General features: G+C 45.9%; 1 long non-coding RNA gene across 2 annotated transcripts; it reads left to right on the forward strand.

Moving 5' to 3' along the window:
• Positions 1-162: 162 nt before the first annotated feature.
• LOC104650064 (uncharacterized) lies at positions 163-22407 on the forward strand. 2 transcript variants are annotated; one of them, XR_005582169.2, is made up of 4 exons: positions 172-549; positions 11217-11308; positions 14524-14958; positions 15766-22407. It is a non-coding gene; the product is annotated as an uncharacterized LOC104650064 (long non-coding RNA). The 2 variants fall into 2 exon arrangements; XR_005582168.2 differs by having other exon boundaries at positions 163-549; positions 14524-22407.
• Positions 22408-22609: the final 202 nt, after the last annotated feature.

The raw sequence follows: 22609 nt of genomic DNA on the forward strand, positions 1-22609 counted from the left end.
CCTAGGCCGAGTTCCGAGCCTACGAGTTCACAAATCGCCTCCGCCCGCTTTCCCCAACTCTACGCATTGTGGGGTGCAGCAGTTCTCTCCCCCCCCCCCGCCTCCTTTTTTTCCTTTTTTCCCCACGCCTCCCGCGCGCCGGTTTAAGCAACCATGATCTGTGAATAAACAAAGTCTGTAAACAACAGAAAAAAACATTCTAGATCCGAATTCCAGGAGGGTAAACTTTCCATGACACGTCACACTTCAGCAAATTTGCACAGATATTATATTGCCTCCCCCCTCCTTTATTATTCTTTTTTTTTTTTTTTTTTGCCAGGATCCCATTGTACTTAACTGAATTTTATAACGCTGATCGATATCTTGGTAAAATATTCATTTTTAAACTAGCGGGCAGTGAAATCTTTGCTTTGTGTGCTAAAGTCAACAGTCGCTTGGTTTGAGCTCAAATAAATGCGGGGATGCCTCGGCTCGGAGCAGTCGGCCGCCTCCCTCCGCTCGCTGGACGCTCCGCCACCCTCCCGCCCGACTGCCCGCCGGCTGCCGCAGGTAGGGAGCGCGCTCACTCGGGGGCCGCGCGGAGCTCCCCTCCGCAGCGTCAGCACCCCACTCCTGTCCGCGCGCCGCCCCTCCCCCAGCCAGTGCTTCTTTTTTTCAGGGCTCAGATCCCCGGGAGGGTTTGGCGCGTGGTAAGCTTAGCTGACAGATACTCAGGGGGCTGGTTTTTTTTTTTTTTTTTTTTTTTTTTTTTTTTTTTTTTTAATTGTTGTTGTTGTTGTTGCTTTTCCGGGGGTTCGGAAAGTGCAGGACTTGGAAGGATGAGGGATCGCAGAGTTGCAAACTCAGGCTCTGAGCTTAGAGGAGGTTGGTAGGGCCCGGAGGAAGTCACACAGGCCCCTGGTGCAGCTCGGGTCTGGGGGTTCCATCTGAGATCAGCGTGTTTCCGGAGGACAGAGGAGGGTGGGGTGTGGGGAACGCCCTTGGCCTCAGAATCTAAGGCCGTGGTCAGTAGGAAACGATGTACGTGGTGCAGGGGAGTCTGGAGAGGCCGAGGCCCAAGCGTGGTGAAGCACTCCCCTTGGCGCGAGGCGGTTCGAGTCCAGTCTCGACGCTTTCTCGGACGCTAGCAGGCCGAAGAGGAGGTGGGGGTAGGCATCAAGCAGGACCAGGGGAGGGGCTGCGCCTTTCCAAGAGGCGAGTGAACCTTAACTCTGGCTGCAGGAAGCGCCTGTGATTGGCGGCAGGCAGGTTGGGGAGCCTCTGGGGTTATGAGCTAGGTCCGGGAGAGAAAGTCGGAAACCAGACGCGGGGCCATTTATCATCCCAGTCTCCCTGCAACCCAGTCGCCGAATTCCCACTTCCACGGCTGGCCCTAGACAGGAGCGCGCTTGGGCTTGCCGGGCTTGCGCTCAACAGTTCAGGAGGACCCAACAGAACCAGCCGAGTCTTTCCGTCGTCTGCGGAAAGGCGTGGACCTCGGAAAAATAGTAGTTCTGCTGCTGCCCCTTGAAACCTCAGGACTCTCGGTTTTCGAGGGCAGGGTACGATAAAGGTGTATTTCCGCAGGTGTCTACCAGGTCACCCCCATCCCCACCCCCGCGACAGATCCACATTCTCCCTGGGATATTTGCCTTAAACACCTGGGTAGCAGGCACTGTGAGAGGCCGGTGCCAGGATCTATTACTCTGGGTCTTTGGCCTGACGCGACCGGGAATTGGCACATTGAAATTGCCCGCCACCCCCGACTAGAAACCTTTTCCCATCTGCGCCGCAGTAACCAGACTTCGTTCGAACCCAAGTGGGCAGAAATCGGTTTCGTTTTTCAGCAGGGTCAGTGTTAACGTGGTCACGTTCCTGTGTGGGGACCCTGGGTGGCTCCTCCTCTTCTTCCCCGGTGCCTTGGGCTGTGCGCCCGTGTCCACTGCACCCGAAGCCTGCTGGGGAGCGCGCCCGCAGCCCTCCGAGCCCGGCTCGCCTCGCGTGGCTAGTTATCTTCCCTGAACAAGATGGAATGCCTGCAGGACACACGCAAGGCTAATCGTTTTTAAATAATTAATGCCTCCCGTTCTGCTGGTAATGCGCCGCGTCGAATCCGTCAATTACTTGTCATTAGACGGGTGTCTCCCCACGGCCTTCCCTCGGGCCTTTGATGGCTCCGGGTCCCCTCTCCCAGGCCACTCCACGGCCGAGTTAAAAGGTGCCTTGCCTTTGAGAGCCCTGTACGGAGTAGCCACGACCCTTAATTCAGTGTGAGTTTTGAAAGAAAGAGCCTTGCTTTAAGAGATGTAATCTTTCAAATGGCCAATTTAAACGCCCGATCTTTATCGCTCGCCTTCTCCCTGGCCTCATAAAGAGAAGCCGCTCCTCAATGCTTTAGGGGCCTTTTAATGTGGGAGTAGGGCGGAGAGAAGCGAGAGATAAGGCTCAACAGGGTATAGGAGAAGGCGTTAGCCCGAGGAGGTACCTTAAGTTACCTGGGGGCAATGCGTTTTCTTAGGGGGAGTGCAGGCATCTACACACTTGTGGTGCCCCTGGCTTGGAGGGAGAGGTGGCCGAGATGAGATCTGGAATGTGCAGACACCAGGAATGTTTTAGAAAAGCAGCAAGGCCTTTTCTGACTATGCACCTTCACCTTGCAAGAGACGGCAGAAAAGGAAACATTTTCCTCCCAAACACCATGGCCCTGGAGTTGCAAGGAACTGGTTTTGGCTAATGTCTGCAAAGTTGTAGCCATCAAGTCCTGCCGTACAGAATAGACCACCTCCACCCCCCACACACCGTAGTGCCATTAGCCCCAGTTTGCTGTCCCAAGGTTTCAGACCTGAAATGCTTTGCTGGGTCAGGGACAGCGAAGACACCAGCCCTGGCAACAGCACCATGGCAACCAGGCCAGCCAGGGGTTGGCGAGTAAAATGTAAAACTTTAAAACACACACACAGAAGAAAAAAAAAAAAAATCAAATCCACAAAATTTGCAACTTGACTTAATTACACTTTTTGCTGTTTCCTTCCCCAGTTAAATGTTCTTTTTTATGGTAAATAAAGATTCAAGGGTCTAGGGATCTTATCTGACCCTTCTGAGTGAAAACAATGCACTGTATCTTCTACCTTCCCTAAATGCAAAGATATCTCCACTCTGGGCTTTATACCCAACTTCAAATAAGAAATTTACTGTAGCCTCTGTCCCTAGGACTGGCTTTCCTCTAAGAAAAGGTAAAAGGAGATGGGGGATGGAGGGACAAGATAGTGAGAAACTATTTTAACAATAGATTTAAAAAAGGATGAGGACCTGTGACCAGCACCCTGCCTGCCCCCACCCGTCCCTCCTCTACCCCAGGTCCTGGGCTGTTAAAGGTCTTCAGCTCCACACACGCAGCCTTTCTAGAGCAAATCATCCTGATTGGGATTTTTTGAAAATTTCTTTTTTGATGAGAGGCACCGGATGTGGGCAGGATGTTACAGGCACCCCCAGAGACAAGCAAACAAAAATAGTGTAGAATGGATGAATGTCCCCAGCGGAGCTCAGCAGGGTTCCCAGCTCCGGGAAGGCCTCTTCTCCCTTGAACAAAACTCCCAGAGTCCCCTACCCTGGAGCACTCCAGGGGGTGCTTCGGAAGCCTAAATCCTGGGCCACCTTCCCCATTCTGTTCACAGCCTTCCTGCCCACTCTCTTATCCCTTTTCTCCTTTCTTCTCTAAAACAATCATGTGTGTCCCCCTTCACCCCCTCCCGCCATTGTATTTGTTGATGACCTAACACGCTCACACCAAAAGCCACACACAGAAAACCAACAACGTGGGATGGGAGGAGAGACCAATTATGACTGAGGCTAACAAGCGGGGAACACCCAAGTTGAGGCCGGCTGTCTCCCGGGAGACTGATGGAGGCTTATTTTACAAGCTGTAATTCCACTGCACTCCCTCTTGCTAGACTGGAGGTGATGCCCGTTCTCCCCTCCCCCTCGGCCCCTGCACCCTTGGGGCCTATTCCAGATCGTTTGTATCCCCTGCAGAAGAAGCTGCCACCTTGTGCTAAAAGTGTCACTCATGAAAGGGTAGAGAGGACAGGAATGTTTTCACAAGCATACCTTCACAAAACTGTATTTATTTTTTACATTAGTTGCTGTTTGTCAGAGCTCTGAGCTCACTGCCAACATTCGCAGGGACTGGTTAGATGTCATTGTCACCACTTCCCCCCACCACCAGGTTCACATTAAAAAACATTGACTTACTTGTCTTCGCTCTCTCTCTAAAGAAGGGGTGATATTTCACTGTAAGATAACACAAGTGATAGCTAGGAGTGCGAAAAGAAGCAACAAATTAAGTTACGTTCATTCATGCAAAACTAGAGGTCTCATTTCCCACCAGGGCCAGCACCTGGGGTTTAATGCTGTCTTGTTAATTAGAAGCAGCAATATTCCCTGCAGTGTCAGGAGATGATGCTAGCAATACTATACTTTCGTGACTCAAATATCATGATATTTATTGAGAGAGAAAACTTCAGATCACAAACGGATATGCCAGGGAAAGATGCTGGCGTGCAATGCACATTATAACTTTGTAATGCGAATTATTTGCTGTTTTTTAGTTCTACTTGTTTATGTGGCTCAATCTCTGCTTCCTTAAATGGCTGGGTCCTAATTTTTTAAAATAAGGAAATCAGCTTTCCCATGTTTCATTTATTTGAAAATAATAAAACACAGGTCCAGAAAGAAGCAGGGATATTTTTGAACTAGTTTTGGTAATGATCTGAGCAAATAAAAATAAGATTGCATGCATGTGAATTTTGACTTGGTATTTCATGAAAAATATAATCTCAATTCGTTATTTCTTCTATTTTTACAAAGCAGAAGTCATTATATATTGAATTTTGTTGGGAAATTTTTGCTCACTGAAAGAAAAGCATGTATGTAATTCCTAATTTTAATTCATGGATGTTAAAAGTGCTTTACTTGAAAAGATAGAACAATTTTGGAAGTATTTGGAGGAGACAGCTTGGAGGGCAGTAAGGCCTGAGGTAGATAGCTGGAGAACTGAGGAGGACTGATGATGATTACATGACTTTTTCTGTGAAGGAACGGGGTGAGATGTCAGCCAGGGCAGGAGCTGGGTTATAGAGAGCTTCATATGGAAGGCAGAAGAATCTTTAGCGAAAAAGTCAGGATGTCAATATGTGCACCCTTCGGTATAAAATATACAGCTCTGCTTAAGCTTTTTGCTTGCATTACCTCCTAAAATTCCTTTTAAATTTCAAATAAAGGAGATCGATTTCACTGTATATTTTGCATTTGTTCTGTGATTCTAAGCTACATTAATCAGGGCAGTTCACACCAAGAAATAAGTTGTAACTTCAAAAAAAATCTATGCCCTACTAGCTGAGAAAATTCTCTCTCTAGAAAAGAGAGACTTTTTCTCCAGAAAAGTTAGTCAATTTATTGGCAGAAATTTGTTTTTTTGTTTTACCATTTTAGTGTTTTAAGTGGCCTTCATGCCGGTACCCTTGTCCAGCCCTCTCTTATTCTGAATGGAAACAATTCAATCCAATCACCATTGAGTGGGGTTCTTCTAGGTGCCAGGAACCATTCAAGGTATCCTCATAAATAGGATCTCTTTTAAGCTTCCCCATGCCCTGCTGGTGGAAATCAAAATTTACAGGTATTGTCTTAGGGCTGAGAGAAGTTAGGAAAATTGCTCCAATTTCACAGCCCAGCTTTAAGCTCGTGTCTTTCAACTCATATTCCCTCAGCTTATTCTGGCTTCTCAGGACTCCGGGGGCACAGACAATTCCTATTTCAATGAAGTAGGAGGGCTGCCTTCACCAGAACTCCAGAATCTGGAAGGTGAGCTGCTGTCGGTATCAGGGACAACTGAAGTGTTGGGGGAGGCTGGAAAGATGCTGGAAGATCTCAGAAGAGCCAGCTTCAGCACCCCCGGAAGGATGGCACAAACCCCACTAGAAGAGATGAGGATGACTGATGTCTGGGATCAGGCTGGATTCTCATGTTCTCTTCTGGGGTAACACAGTTAGAATTCCTATGTGGCCATGGTCTCTCAAAGTTGGCCAGAAGTTCATTCAGACCCACGATTTTCTCCTCACTGAAGCTTCCATGGCCAGCTAGCCAGTGGTGGAAAGTGGGAGGCAGCAAGCAGTCTCCAGCATTGTGATTAGAAGGAAAAAAGAAATGCCAGAGGAGAGAGAAATGTCAGGTGCAGAGACCAAGGGCTGACATATAAGTTTAAAATAATCCACATAGCCAATTCATTTCTGAGCTACAGCCTTCTGCCTTATTCCCTACCAGGGGATTCTGGGAGCAGGGGCTAGGAATGTCCTGAGAGGCTCTTGCCTCTGACCTCCCCCTGACCTGCACCTGGTGGCCTGAAAACACAGGTGACAGGACAGCTGGAATGCATACGCCACCCACAGCCCTGGCCCCCAGGCCCCATAACACGCCTCCTCCTCCCACCCCTCACATATATACCAATGCAGATCTCCATAAACACCTGCTTCTGGGATTTGCCCCCGAATAGGATGCTGGCCTAGGTGGGTCAGCCTGCAGCCCTCAGGGAGGGAGGACTTGACCCAGCACCCAGTAGGACTGTAGAGTTAGAGAAGAGCACCACTCCAGCAGAGTGCATCTGAGCATACACGGAACAGTGGCTGAGCACCTGCTTGTGCCAGGCTCTGGGGGACACAGGGTGGAACTCGACACTAGCCCTCCTCAAATCAGGGCTCGGGCTTGGCGTGGAGGTCTCCTTTACTTTTCAATATCTGGGAAGCTTAGTTACCTGGCCTGTCTGTTTTTAGTGGTGTGGGATTCCCTGAAGATTTAGCATCTTCTATTTCGGGATTTCAGAGACACTAAGACAATTGGATTCTAAGGCCAGCTCCACACGCTGTTGGCATGTGGATGGCCAACTCTTCGAAGGGAAGAGGTTCGAGATAAAACCGTATTCTCTCTCCAAACTGGATGACTGAGTGTTAGACTAAGGTGGGGCAGGAGAATGATACAGCTACCCACAACCAGGTTGTGTACTGAGCCTTGTAAAGACGGCCAGAGCAGAGGGGAATGCAATTTTGGGGACTGTTTATGGGGGTGAGACAGAGGGGGAAGGGGTAGCTAATCTGTTTTGTCCTCTTCCCATTTTAATTACTACCTCCCCCCCATCAGCAGAGGTTACCAATTAAAGACCAATCTCTCTTGATTTCTTTGCTTTAAAGGACATTTCGATTCACCCAGGCAGACAATTAAATCCCCCTCATGCCTCTCCCTTCCCAGAGCTCACGAACAAACACGTCCCTATCACTTCCCAGCATGGAGCAGTGGGAGGGAGTTGATCTCAGGTGCTCACCTGCAGTTATCAGAATGCCAGGCTCATTTAGGGAGCTCAACTCTGGAAACCAAGGCGATCCCTTCATTGATTGCAGCAAGCGCTGTTTAGATTTTGCCCTTGCTCAGTAAACAATTAAAAGTAACTGCCTGATTTCTCCCTTGCATTCAGCAATCTCTCTCTTCCCTCCCTCCTCTCTCTCTCTCTCTCTCTCTCTCTCTCTCTCTCTCTCTCTCACGCACACACACACACACACACTCCCTCCCTCCCTTCCTCAGGTCCAGGCCTCTGGGCTCCTGGTCATCATGGAAGAACAGGCAGATCACTGTCCCTGTATGACACTCTTAGCGAATGGTCTTCCTACGCCCAGCTGCTGAGCACTATGCAGGGGTAAAGGTGGGTGCTGTGCCTTCTTCTCAGGACTCATGACTCTCCCAAGGGGCATACCTTCCCAAGTTCCCAAGCCCCCAACCCTGCCACATCTGGAAGTCCCACCTGGCAGCTCAGACCCATTGGAATAAAGTTGAAGGTGGAGGGAGGGCAGATTCTGTCTGTGATGCAGGAGCTCTGCTTCTGGCTGAGGCAGCCCTGTCTCAATACAGATCTGTTTTGGAGGTGAAAGCAAATTAAAATGGCAAACTCATTCACTGATGATCAAATTTCTAAGGTCCTTACAAGATCCCCATTTACTCCTCAATTACTAATAGAAAAAGTGAAAGATGTACTCCATTGTCCCCAGTTTGCATTCTCTGAATAGATTGTGTGTTATAATTAGCGCCTCTCATTAGCTCTGTCTGTAAGAACGGGTTTGCTGTGAAGCAATTGTGTGGAGCGTGCGTACCCTGCCATCTATTTGTATAAAATAAAGTAGGCATAATTGCCAGCCTTCCAAAACAACAGAAAAGCTTAGTGCAAATCCTAAACAATAATAACTTAAATTTAATAACACTTTAAAAAAAAAGAAGCCAAATGATAAAGAATAGTTTTCCCAAAGACATTTGTCAGTCAGCCTGCCACGAGTGTGTGTGTGTGTGTGTGTGTGTGTGTGTGTGTGTGTTTTAAATTAAGGGACTTTCTCTTTCAAAGTCTGTTGCATTTCGAATGGAATTCTTTTCTTGTTTGCCTAAATGCCTTTCACTTGATAAAAGATATTTTTCATATTAGATCACCTCAACTAAAAATACAGTTACCTGTTATCTGCTAGCCTGGAGCATAAAACCCTTTAAGAAGTCTCACAGATCTATTTTATTTTTTAGCATTTAGATTTCACAGATCTGTTTCATTTTTTAGGATTTTTAAAATAAAACAAGCATGGTAATTTGCAAATTCTTAGGATTTAAGATAGAAATGTTGTATCTAGGTTTTCTATTGTGTTTCTGTTTAAGATCAAAATATTGTATCTACTGTAGAAATACAGTATCAAGTGTTCCACATTAGTCAATAGCAAGCAGATATATATCTTTATATGTATTTCTAAATGAAGGGTAGCTCTGGAAATTAGACAGCCATTTTATTTTATAAGGTATTCTTGGACAAACCAAAGAAGCCTGTCCTTTCCTTTTCCAGCACAGTTTTGTAAATAGAGTATAAAATGCATTTGGAGTTTTGTTAAATTTATTAGGTGCCAAGTATTTCTTCGCGAAAAGTCTAGGTTGTGTCCTGAGGATGAAACACCGTGTCATATTCTCGCACTACAGTTTTGTCCTGACTTCTCACAGGCAGGTCACATCACCCTATTTTCATAGTCATTGGCAGTGCAAGTTTGTTGAATATCAGTTTTGATATGACTAACGCTTATTTCCAAATTTCGCGTTGCATTTTCTTCTATATTTTACGTTTGATAAAAGAGCTTAATAGTGGCAATTAAACCTCTCCTTATAAAGATGATCTCTTTATATTTCTCAATGTTTGTCTTTCTAGCAATGAAATCCTCATTAAAAACATTTCTGGGAGAAGATAATTTATTTGTTATTTTTGGATTGTTTAAAACTATTAATACAATATGGAAAAATAATGCTGGGTGAAAATAGAAGTGATTCTGTATCAAACAGGAATTTGTTTCCTTTACTGCCTTCGTTTTTCAGGGTCTGTGCAGGCCTTCCCACATCTTGGCTAGTTTAGTAGTTTACATCTATTTCAGTTCGCCACCTCTGAAGCTCAGGCAAATTGCCGCGCTAAGTTTTGAAAAATAATTTAAGAGAAACTTGCAGATATTTTGAGGACGCGGGGTGTAACCTCCCGTGGCACCGAGACAAGCGAAATTCTGTTTGGTGAGAGGGGCGAAAAACACGACCTAACGGTGTTTACATGTGTATTCAGCCATGAAATTGAATATTATCAAAGGTGAAAAAATGCAAATCAAATTAAAACCAGGGAAAATTGTCTTTGGAATTACAGCGGCCTGAAACCCCCAAGTGTTTGCTTAAATTGAATCATTTAGAAAAGGAAAAACATCTAAACTGCCCCCTCACTGTTCTCCCTGCCCCCATCCCAGGCACCAACCTCGTTCTTTAATTCTGCTAGGAAATTTACCAAAGTTGACGTACAAATCATTCTCCCTAAGACAAATCACGTTGGAATATGCGTGTGTGTGTGTGTGTGTGCGTGTGTGTGTGTGTAAAAATTAAATGCCTCCCTCCTCTAGGTGTTCACCGAGTCCAACCTGCTTCCGAAATAAAGCAGCACCCCCTTTCCTAAGTCCTGGGTGAGCCCCTAGCCGTGGGCTGACGGCCTGGCTCTGGCTCCCCGCGAGTGGCCCCGGGACCTTCGGAGCAGCCTCCCTCGGTCTCGAGCCGCAGCGGGTGCTCCGGCTCCGGGAAGGCTGAGGGTGCCGGGATCCCCGGGGACAGGCAGCAGGGGCCGCTCGGGCGCGCCGGTGCGCTGGTCGGGCCCGGGGTCCGCAGAGCCCCCGGGTCCCGGCGGGTCCGTCGGGCTTTCCCGGCCTGGCGAGCTCCGGCTGGCGAGTTGCGCAAACGCGGAACCGGGGTTGGCCCTCCGGGGGCTTCTCCTTGCCCCCCTCAACGCTCGCTTAGCTGACATGGGACTTCCAAGGGTCTTAGTGGAGGAGGACAGGAAAGGAAAATGTCTGCTAAATGTCACTTGTGGGTGAGGGGAGAGGTCGCAAAGAGCGCGAGGCAGAGGGACGGTCATTTTTGCCTTTCCCCCCGACAAGTTACAGAGCGCAGGGAACCGACTCTAGGCAGCCAACCCCACCGGACCCGGCCAGTCCCACCCTGTCGCCGTGGGCTCTGTCAGCTGCATTCCTCTCTCGCCCTCCCCATCGCTCTCCAGCCTCCCGGAGCACAGGCGAGTCCCGGTTTCTCCAGCAGGTGCCAAGGTCGGCCCCGTCCAGGAGAGCCCGCTGGGTGAACAGGCAGGCGCCCTTGGGTCAAGGCTGGAAGCGCGACCCCGCTGCGGTGGGAGACCGACCCAGGCGGCCACGCCCACCAGTCCTAAGCGGGGGACACCCGAAGGGCCTAGGATGGGGGGCGGGACCCTGGGGAGGCCATCGGAGGGTAGGACCTGCTGGCAGGGCCCTGGCAACACCTTCTTGTCATTCAATGACCTCGGGATTTTCCTTTCGCTCCCCCAGCCTGCACTTTCTCCTCTTCCAACCCTCGTCCATCCCGCTGCAGCCCGAGCTGCAAGGTCTCCGACCCGAGATCTCAAAAGGAGCTCGGACTCTTTTTCCTCTGGAGAGGAGAAAGAATGGGTGGCCTCGGCGTCATTCTGTCTTCCCTTTCTCCCCCTCAGTCCTGATAGAATCGAAGGTCAGCCCTCCGTTCCAGAAGCATAATAACTGCACTCCAGCTGACTCCGATGGGGGCGGGGAGCTGAGTAGTGGACGCCCATTTTTATTTGAAACCTGTCCCTGTATTTTCCTTTCCAGGAACCCCTGGATAAAATCCAGCTCAACCATGTCTGAGGAAACAGACCCAGGCTCCCCAGAGCGGTTAACCCGCCTGCCTCTGGGCAGAGACTGTAAGTTGGGGTCGTGTTTGGGAGACTCGGGACCCTATTTCCAAGGAGAGCTGTGGGGGACGTGTTTATGTTTGTCGTTTTCAAAATCAAGCAACGGAAACAACCGCCGATTAAAATGAAATATTTTTATTCCCCTCACACGTCGTCAGTGATTTGCCCCCAGGGATTCACAATTTTCCCAAGCCTGTTAAAGGGTGACAATGAGTGAGTGCCTCCTGTAATTTAATTTTCTTGTCACACTAAATAGAGCTACATTGTAAACCTTAGATCTACTCTTACTGATAGGATCGCCTTGTTTTGCCATTTGCACCATAAAGACCCCCAAAAGGGACACTGTATTGTGACCTCCACTCTTGAATTATTCAAGAACTTAATGACATTTTCAATTTTTAAAAAGGAACTAATTGCCATTGATGCAAAGCATGCGACCTTCGCCGGGTACCCAGTATGAGAATGTAACCATCTGTACGCGCACGCAGGGCTGAAGAAGGCGAGTACAAATAGGAAAAACACATGCAATCATAAAGAGCTCAGAATGAACACTGGAGTCAAGTGTAGAGTTTAATTTCACCCCAAACCATAACACATAGTTCCACAAAATTACCTTCACCAGACCTAAAGTCTGTATAAAACCTCACATCAATTCAGGCCCATTTTGGGGGACATGACAAGAACTTTCAGCTAAGACTGGAACATTAAACATTTTGAAAGCCAGTGTGCCTTTATAAATGTAAAATTACCTTGATAACAAGCAAAATATCGAATAATTTGTCTCCCTTCTTTTGTGGCTTTTAAAAATTATTTATTTACTCAAAAAGAAAAAGAAAACCTCACAAGTGGGACGGAACCGCATCTCAGTATTTGCTGTTCGAGTCAGTCTGGAGTTTCTAGGAAAGCTGCCATTGAAACTCTTCACTAACTAGAATGATCTCGCTTCAAATTATTTGGAAATGGACGCTTACCTTTTTTTTTTTTTTTTTTTTTTTTCAAAGAAAAGAAAAGCAAAACAAAAAGAAAACAACCACAAACAACTCCCAGTGTGTTTCCTACTGACCTTTTTTTTCTCGGAGGAAAGCAAAGGGAGAGAAATGGGTGTCACCAGTGTTTTTTGGCTTCATCAATTCACAGGTCAGTGTGCAGAGATTCTGGGATGCCGTTTCTGGTTTATTAAAAACGGTCAATACTTAGCAAGTACTGATCACTTTTAAAGTGCGAGTGGCATTGGGAGGTTGAGGGCAAAGCACTTTCTTGTGCCAGACTGCACATGCTCCTGTTGAACTTTAAGTGATGCCTGGGACGAGACATGGTCATTTCTGCAGGGAACAGACAGTTCCTTTTAGAAGGACCCTCTCAGAACCACCCCCCCTGCACCCCGCAATCCTTTCCGTGTTTGGCTGTGAATTTACATCTCTATCTTGCAGAATTTCTCAAAAAAGAAAATAAAGTACATTTGAACACCTAACTCGACTTTTAGGCACCCCATGTTATATCAACTGTATGACACAGCTGGGGCTGGTGCAGCCGGGAGTCATACAAAACAGAATGCCTGACACTCCCTCTGTTGAAGTGTGTCAAGTGCTATTTTAAAGGAAATTGCCATAATATTGTTATAACCCCAGTTATGAAATGGAGCAACTGTTTTCATATTTCTTTAAAAGCAATGTTTCCCTCCCTGACATTATGTGCTCTTGAGTTCCATAACCTGGTAGGAGAAAAGGAGTAAGGTACATATTTCTCACTGTTAAATAATGAAAACATATTTAAGAAATACACTTGAGACATTTTTAAGTCAAGAAAAACAGGGATATGTATGAGAGGAGGGGCCAGCCACCTTCTTGCATTCCCCTAAGCAATGCTTTATGAGTCAAATGTTAATTTAGTTTTAGAGATGTTTCACTTAGTTTTACACATTTAGAACATTGTATAACAAGTTGAGATAGACTATAAGACAGAATAAATCGTATGTGTTTCTCATAGCATTCTGTAGTGTTACAATCCAGAAACTTTTCTGCAGTGACAGCATGCTTTCAAAATAAAATTTTAATTCACTGTTCAAGATGTCACCATGGATAAATGACAGTTGTGTTTCTTTCCATTTAAAAAAAAAAAAAAACTGTCTTGATCAGGGACCACTTGAAGAACATGTTAAGTACTGTGGAGTTTGTGGTGTATTTAGGGAAGAGCAAAGTCCTCTTCTGGCCCCATTCCGAGAACTCATCCTCTTCTGAGTGGATATCTGTGTTGGCAATCCAGAAAGCCCAGGAGAGGGATTTTACCATCACTAAGTTCCAGCGAATGCTTCTAGAAGAGTTGCAAGAGATTCTGATTGAGCACCATGTTTCACCCAATTCCCATTCCCACTCCTTCCCTCCAATATCAAAACAATGTTGGAAAGCATTCCCATCTGGCCTGATAAAAGGTTAAATGAAATACCTATCCCACTTTAGTTTACCTGTGAAATGGGCTTCTCGGTTCTCTGTCAAGCCTGATGTGAAGGGACACATTGGACTTTGAATTGTTTGAAACCTTTCCTCTCTTTTTGTAAAGATCTGAACTGTTGATGCACCATTTTTAAAATGCAAAAGTTGATAACTTTCTGTCAGATTGTATTTATTGTAACATGTGCATCTACATAAATTTACTGGACTTCTTGCTGTCCATTTTTCCTCCCCTTGGAAATGGCATCAAGATAATTCAACTAAGTAATGGTCACTAAAAATGTTATAATAATACCTTTTTGAAAAACTCACTTTCTCCTGTTTAGTAAATATGTATTTCATCAACATGGGCTGCGTTCCACTGTGTCAGGATTCTGCCTGGGCTTGAGGCACTGTTCCAGACTGAAAAGATGGTTCTGAGGCTGCTTAGCAAGACATTTTCCACTCTGAGCAGGTTTATCTGTGGAAATAGCACCCTGTTTTGGTGCGTTGTCTTTCCTCACGGAACTTACGGGGCACAAAGCTCCTTTATGCTGGTTGAAGCTCTTATGTCACTGTACCGGTTCCCTACGATGCAGAATTGAATCACAGAGTAAAAAACATGGATCAAATAAGCCTGGAGTTCACCAAGGCTGAAAGCTGTAGCCATTCCAGGCATCATTTTTCATGAGAATATAAGGCCCTTTTAAAACATGCCTTCAGAATGGTGTTCCCTTTTTAAACAGAAGTCTAATGACTGCATACCTCTTCTTGACCACATTCTTACGTTTTTTCTAGATTTGCTTATTGACAGCTACTGGAACAAAAAGATGAGATGAATAAAGCACACTAATTATCCAAAGGGTGTCCTGTGACTAAAAGCATGTGAGCTGCTCCCCAGGCTGAGCTTTGACCCTCCCAAGCACTTCCCCAAAGGCCATGACACTGCATCGGATTGCTCCTGGACACTTTCCTCCGAGTTTTCAACAAATATAAACTCAGGAATGGAACACAGCACCAGACTTGCTAATCGAGAGGCAATGGTCACAGCCCAGATGGGTGCTGTGCATGGATACAGGGCTCAGGAGATGGGAAGCAGGTACATGAACATTGGGAATTGCAAAATTGTGCTGGAGCAATAGACCAACAGCCATTAACGTTTGTTGAGGCAAAGATACAAGTGTGGATTTGTCCTGTCGTCAGAACTGAAGCTGTGACAGTCACACTGCCAAGGTAGATATTTAAGCTCCCCTGAGGTCGCTGAAACTTACAATGAATTAACAATGAAGAGTAGATAATTTTTGGAAATCTCTTTCTATGACCAGAAAATATCCACAAACTCAGAGTGATTGTTTGGGGTGAAAGAGGGTCCCATGCCTTGTGGGCCTCTCTATACAACATTGGGAATGAGCCCCTCCCTTACAGGAAGGTGACTAGCAACCAAAGTGAGCCCACCCTGGGAGGGCAGAGTGGGTGTACTTTCCTCAAAGAGCCCTGAACACAACAGGACACACAAACAGCCAGGGCACCCTCAACAATGCCCCGCCATCTGCCCACCAGGTCACACAGATTCACACAGATTCAGTGACATATTCCACAAAAAAGGGAATTAGGAAGGACCCATGTCATGGCCAATGCAAAGAGAGCCTTACTACTCTTAGCACCATTGCTAACTATTGGAGCAAAGAAGGTCATACAAGAAATGGAACCCAACCTGTTTAAAGTAATAAATGTCAACCCTAAAGTACATGGAACCATCTCTCCTTCCCTTTTGAGGGTCCTGTGCTTCGCAAGCTGGGCATTTGCTGCATGGGGTTTTCTAACGTGATGTGAATTTTCAATGTGCTTTATCTCTGTAGAGTGGCTTTAAAAAGCCCTTGAAGTCCTCAGCTTTAAATCCATGCTAATAGGGGAAGTCTTTTTTTTTTTTTTTTTAATGGAGGTTGGGAGAAACACTGACCCAGACTGCACTCTGGGTAAACTAGGGCAAAAGACCTGATATCGTCTGCAGGGTACTTATTAACCACTGTTCATTTGCAGGATCAATATTTCCAGCAAAGGAGTCAACACTCAAGATACACTGCTACGTCTCGCTTTTTCCTTGACACAACAATTTATTTTATAAATGCATCTGCTGGAGAGGAAAAGGCAGCACCAAGGATTGTGTCTTTTATCTCCAGGATATGCAAAGCGCATTTATTTTCAGCTTTTATCTCTGGAATTGTATGTTGATCCCATACATATAGATTGATTTTGTTCAGGTAGATAATGAAAAGTCAAGTGGAAAATTACACAATGGCACTCACGATCCTAGTCTTATATCGGTATATAAATTGGTTTATTATTTCATTCTATTAAAGAGGCTTTTTTTCTTTTTTTTTTTTTAGTACCAGGAAAACTTCAAAATACATTGTGTTGTCAGCCTCGCTGAATTTTCTTTTGGAGGAGGAGATGGGGCGGAGAAGCTGAAGCCTCGATTTCTCCTGCTCCTTTTGCTAATTGTATTGGTTAAATGAACTTTCACAGAGGGGGGTCCTGGCTGCTTTTTGCGTCCCCCAGCCCTCTTGTGGGTTGCACACGGGGCTTCCGTAACTCTTTCTGGGTCAAGACAAAGATATCCGCCATGCACATCCTGTGACATAGGTAGATATTTATTTCACCCCAGGCAATTCTAAATTTTGTCACGATGACTGAAAGAGGCAACCCCCCTCCTTAGCACTAAGAGGCCAGGGGCGAGAGGGTGGCAGCATAGAAAAGCCGCGGCCCAGAGACAGCTTGGAGCCACAGTCCTGGAGGAAATGTTATTAATAAACATCTTTTGGACATTTGGTAGCCCACGGAGCTTGCTCCAGCTTAAAGCAATTAATTCAGGACACTGACATAAACTCTCCAGATCTTTGACAGCTTGGAGCCGAAATAAAAATGCTAGTTCTCCCGGGAAGAGAAGAGGGTGGCTAGCCCTTTTCTGGACTGTTTGCTTATCGGCCCAGAGAGCAACCTTCCTTGCAGAATGAAATGCAAGGGCACAAACAATGTACCAGGGAGAGAATAGAAGATGGGAATGAACAGTTTGAACTATTTGCTCAGCAGAAGGGCACCACAAGGCTGGGCTAGTGGTTTTCCCATGCGTCCACCGTCCCTTCTTTAGGATCTTTTGTTGTCCCCTGTCTCCTTTGGCCAGATAAGAGCACAGCTGCAGCATTGCAGCTAACAAGTAAGGTTGTGCTTATCTTCCTAAATCTCGGGGTGCCTTTACTGTAACAAGTTATGCTTGGCTTTCTTTTATTTTATAAAAGGATGGTGAGGGAGAGAATGAAGGAACAGATGGGGCAGGCATATAGGACATTGACATTGCCTGTGTCTGATTTGTGGTTTCTTCTTTCTTTTCTTTTTTCCCCGCCTCCTTTCCTTCCTTTCTTCCTTCTCTCCCTCCTTCCTTCCTCCCTCCCTCCCTCCCTCCTTCCTTCATTTCTCTTTCTTGCTTGCTTTCTTTATTGCTTTCTCTCTCTCTCTTTCTTTCTTCTTTCTTTTTCTTTCTTTCTTTCTTTTCTTTTTCTTTCTTTTCTTTTTGCAAGCGGTGATCAGAGGCAATTTTTGTTGGGCATTTAAATGGAAGAGTTCAGTGACGTGTATTGGTTGCCAAGCCAAAATGTTACCTTTAGAGGAAAAGGGGGAGAGGTGTTCACGGAGTACAGGGAAAGGGGGTTTTGGGGCAGAGATTTTGGTTGAAATTATCAGACTTCTTCTGGCTGCTGAAAAGAGGCAAAAGTTTTAAATTGTCAATTTTAAAACTGTGTTCAGCTACGATTTGCCACTTCTGAATATCATTTTGGATTTCTCCTTTCCACACTTATTTTGTTCAGAATCCTGATGAATAAAGGTTGCTGGACTCAGGGTAAAACAGGATGAACTGGAGATGGGACATACCAGGTACTTTTATAATTGCCTTAGATTACACCTACAGTAGAAATAAATGCCAACAAATAATCAAAATACCTTTACGTCTGCTTTTTAAAAATTAGAGCCTATTTTAAACATAAGAGAAAGTAGATGTGATAATGATATAAACTACGTTACATTAAGTTGATATGAAAGTCAAAAGCTGACACAAGTTTGCACGGTTGGTATGTGTTCCGACTCAGTGGGTTTTTCCACTGATGCTGATTTTGGGAACCAGGCTACAATGCTTAATTCTATTGTAATGTGGTCATTTAGCTTTAATTGTTTTATAAAGTGAAAAGGCAAAAAGGTTAATTCCAAAGAAAACTAATGGTTTACTATGAATGCATTAAACATTTCAGAAGCCCACCTGTGGGAAATACAAAGTTTTAATGCTGAGTAGTTTTTTGTTTGTTTGTTTGTTTGTTTTGTTTTTGTATTTTGTCTGACTGACAAAACTGGCAGGAAAAAACAAAACAAACAAAACACTTTCATATATTTTTCCTGCTGGGTGGTCAGTAGGAAAGGGCATGAAGCTAAAGGCATCCCATTGAGACACTGCTCTGCAAAGACGGACCTCAAGAGCTGCCGCCAGAGAAGAGAGCACCTGTTCATCTCGGCTCACGGTGAGGCTGAGCTCAGCGCTGGCAGGCGAGGGACGACACGTGTCCCACACAGCCACAGAGAGGGCTTCCCTGCAGGGAAATCACATCCGATGTGCCTGTGCACACACCAGACTTAAGGCAGCCTCGAACATGTCCACGAAGCCACTGGCCAGTAGAGCTGTTAGTTTTAATGCCAGTGAGTATTATCTTTGATTAAAAGGATGAATGTATATAGGGGTGTGTGTGTGTGTGTGTGTGTGTGTGTATGTGTGTGTGTGTGTGTTTGGACTTGTGTGTGATGTAGGGAAAAGGTGTGGAGAATGAAGAATGGGTTCCATTTAGGCATTTGCAAATATTCGATGGCACCATGAAAAGACAAAAAGAAAATCCTATACAATATGTCATATTTTGCTATGATTTTGTGTGTACATGTAATAAAATTGTTAAGTATAAATTGTTCTGTATTTTTTTGCAAGCATAAATTCTAAAATTTCATATTTAGTACAGAATAATTCATATCACATAATAAGGGAACTAATACATTTTTTTCCTAATTAGGTACTTAGACTAAATGTATATTTTTTTGGGGGGTGGAACTGAGGCCAAGATGGAAATGGTAGTCTGCCTGGATAAATGTAATTCTTTTATCTAATTTTCCACATAGAGAAGAACTTGCCCAGCGAAATTTTTCCATTGTGGCATTTTAGTACTAATCTGAAAATCATGGGCAATCACTGAGCCTAACTCAGGGAAATTGGTGGAACTCTTCTTCCATTAAAAGAATTTCCTGCCCTTGAGGCTGTGCATTTCCACAACATGGGGAAATGGGTTTTTACCTCCAATTTCTAAAAAGAGTACACATGCAACTGGTATCCATGCAAAGCCCCACGTGTTGGGAGGCCACTGAAGGAGGAGCTGCAGCAGGGGCAAATGCAGGGGCAGATAACAAATCAAGTTTAAAGACTGTCCTCAAATGCAAGGAGCAAATGATACTGATCTTATATGTGAGGGGCTTGGACATCCCACCAGCTGCCGCGTACTTTGATTAATGAGGCATTAAGGAGATGGAGTGACACTTACAGCTAGTTACTTATGGTGCTAATTTCAAAACACTTTGCAATAGACAAAGAGACTCTGCTCATAATGCAAAGTAATTTGTGGTGTGTTCCTGGTGAATGCATTTAGCGAAGCAAATATAGTTATGCGGAATTTAAATTAAGGTTGACACTAATGTAAACAGAGCCCAAGAACCACTGTCCAATAATTTGATGAGGACACAGGTTTTAATCAAGCCTCTTCCACTAAAATAGCAATTTAAATCCCCATCGTTTAAACTGGATAAAATACTTAAGCCGTAAAGGTTGGGGGAAAAATAAAAATTTACTTGAAAAGAAAAAACACAGTATCTCTGGGGGAAGCCTTGGCTGTGTTTTGACCCAACTGGGATAAGTGTCGATTTAAATGCCAGCTTGATTTCAAGGCCAGATTCCAGGTATTTGAAGGCATTTGCTTTGTATCTTTTCTGTTGTTGTCAAGTCATGGTTGGACACATTCTCGTTGTATTGATCTCCGAGTAAAAATGCTCCTAGTAATGAGAAAGTGGAGATTCCGATTCTGAGACCCAAGAATCATTTTTGTATTAAAGGAAGAAATCTACCCGCTTTCCCCCGCCCCTCACCCTGCAAATGATTTCTATTTGATCTAAAAAATTCAAAATTGGGGGATATGGGGAAGGAGTGTGGGCCTGGTTAGAGAGCCGGCCAGCGGTCAGAGAGGTCAGCTTTTCCAGAGGGTACCGTTCCACACATTGCTTTGTTCCGTTGGAGTTTGCCCGTTTATTTCCCTTACTCAGACTCAGCAGGGTGGGGGTCAGCCCAGACATTAACATTAATTAAAATGCCAGCAGCCTGGGTTCCAGGGCCTGGGAGGTCTTGTATATGGGAAACAAAACCAAACAAAATAGCAATTTATTCTGCCCTGCTCTTGGAGGGAAAAGCAAGGGGTAGTTTGGCAGCACTTCCTGGGCCTCCGGACTTGACAGCAAAAGAGCTGGAAGGTAAGGAAAATCAACCCTGAATTCTCTGAATTATGACCCTGTCTTCTCCAGCCACATTCATGATGTATCCTCTGGGGAAAGGAATGTGTCCAATAAGATGTTTTTAATATCTATTCTGAAGAAAGGGCCTAGAACTATTTGGGAAGGAAAAAGAGCTTTAAATGTAAAGTACTCTGAAAATGCTCCTAGCAGTAATATTAATGGTCACCCAATTTAAGGACTTAGAGTGAGGAGTGGAAGGGAAATGGGAAGCTGGAGACTTTCACATCTGGGGGACCAAGGCGAGCTCACCACGAACTGAGCATTGATTATGAACCACGCGCCACAGGCACAATTAGGAAAAGGGTCTCAAACGCAATCGAATGGAACCCAAGCAGGTTAAATCACGGTCCTTAGGGCACGCGGGCTTTGCGGGCGCTCTGATTGGCTCAGTCCCTGAGGGACGCGGCCTCTTAGGAAAGACACCCTGTTCTCTCAGTCCCTGTCGCCATGCCGTCCTTAAGTGGGCACATCCTGCTGCTTTGGGAAGCCTCCACTCCACCTCTAGCAGGTAAACAACATCTGAAACTCCCATCCTGCACACGTGCAAAAGAGGGAAAGGGCATTGCTACTCCAGCCCTTGGCAGTTAGAGGAAATGAATGGAAAGGCATCAAGGTTACAGCTGCGAGGACAGCCATCCCCAAAACAGTGATTCTGCATGGCTCTTTGCAACTACAAAAAGTCAGATCTTTGACATCTGAACATCGGGCCTTATAGGCAGAGGGGAGAGGAGCCCGGCTGGAGCTGCTTCAGGAGACACACTGGCAGGCAGGTTCCTGCTCCCTTCCGCTGGACAGGAAGCAGCAAAGAGGATGGACCGTGGTAGGGATGGGAGGGCCTGTGGGAGAACAGAGTGTGCAGGCCAAACTTGGAATGTCAGGGCATCTTCCAGAATGATGAGTATGTGCGTTTTTAAGAAGCAAGAAAAGATTTGTTGGGTGATGAATTTGGGGGCCCCCAGGCTTAGGTTCCTCTTGTCTCACCTGGCCTCCCTGCTGTGGCCACGGGGAATGATACCCTTGGCTAAGAAGCACCTGGCATTGACACAGAATTTTGATTTCTGCTCTTGGGAGGCACCACGTGTGTGTGCAGGCCAGAGTGACACAAAGCCGCTGCTCAGGGCAAGTCCCAAGCCCGGAGGGCAGGGTACGTGTGCTTCCCCCACCTGTGCTCCCCTGGGGATGCTTCTGGCCGGCATTCCACTTGGCTCTTCATGGGATGCTGGCTGGCTGGAGCCCCGGCTGCTTTCTTGTGGCCGTGACCAGCCTAATAACGCTTCCCAAAGTTGGCTTTTCCTTCTTGTCAGCCTCAACTTCCCCAGGGCCTCACTCCTACTTTCTGAGGTCACTTGCCTGAGGCTACACACACAGGCCCTTCCAGTTTCCAGCTGAGAGAATTGTCCTGTGAGCCCCTGCCTCCCCAAGGCTGCTGTGCTGTCCAGGAAGCCCATATTGGAGGAGCTGCAGAGGAGAGGCCTTTGGCTGTTTCCTTCATTTTATTGTCCAAACCAGATCTCATGACTCAGACCACTTGTCACACACTCTCAAAAGCGTCTTATTCTTTTCTTGTGCTGATACACTGATACAGAATTGACTTGAGGTGTGGGGGCATTTTCATCCTCTTGGTCCCAGACATGCGTGAAAGGCTTGGAAATGCCAACTCATCTTTTGGCCTCAGTTTCTCTCCTCCATCGGAGGATAAACAAAACAAACGCTGTCACAGACCATTGTGAAACAGTTTGTTCTGGAAAACATTTTGGATGTGAATGATGCTGGAGATGCATTGTGGCCTCATTTTCTGTCATAGAAGCGCTGGGTGGAATAGGTGTGAGCAGAGCCGATGAGCAGGCAGTGGCCAGCTCTTGCCTTTGACCAGGAATCCTCACATTCTTTCGCATGCTCTGTGAAAGAAATCCAAACCGTTTCACTTGCCCAGCCTCTTGATTTGGAATCTCAGTGTTAACCTCAACACCAACAAAGTTGCTATGGGTTTTTATGATTATCTTAAGAATTTGTCTCAAGTGAGGCTCGAGTACCCTCAGGAGAAGGGCTGGGATCCTGATCTGCTCTCCTGACACTCTCTGTGGAGCTCACGTCACCCTCTTCCCTCCCTTCCGGTCTCTGCATTGCTAAATGGTGCAAAGCCTGCTTTCTTACAAGAACCAACATCTTTTTCTATGTAACTCTGGGCCCAAGGACTTCCACTGACTTCCTCTTAAACAGGAAAGAGATGACTAAATTCTTC

The sequence above is a fragment of the Saimiri boliviensis genome, chromosome 9 (assembly GCF_048565385.1).
Source record: "Saimiri boliviensis isolate mSaiBol1 chromosome 9, mSaiBol1.pri, whole genome shotgun sequence".
Taxonomy (NCBI): domain Eukaryota; kingdom Metazoa; phylum Chordata; class Mammalia; order Primates; family Cebidae; genus Saimiri; species Saimiri boliviensis.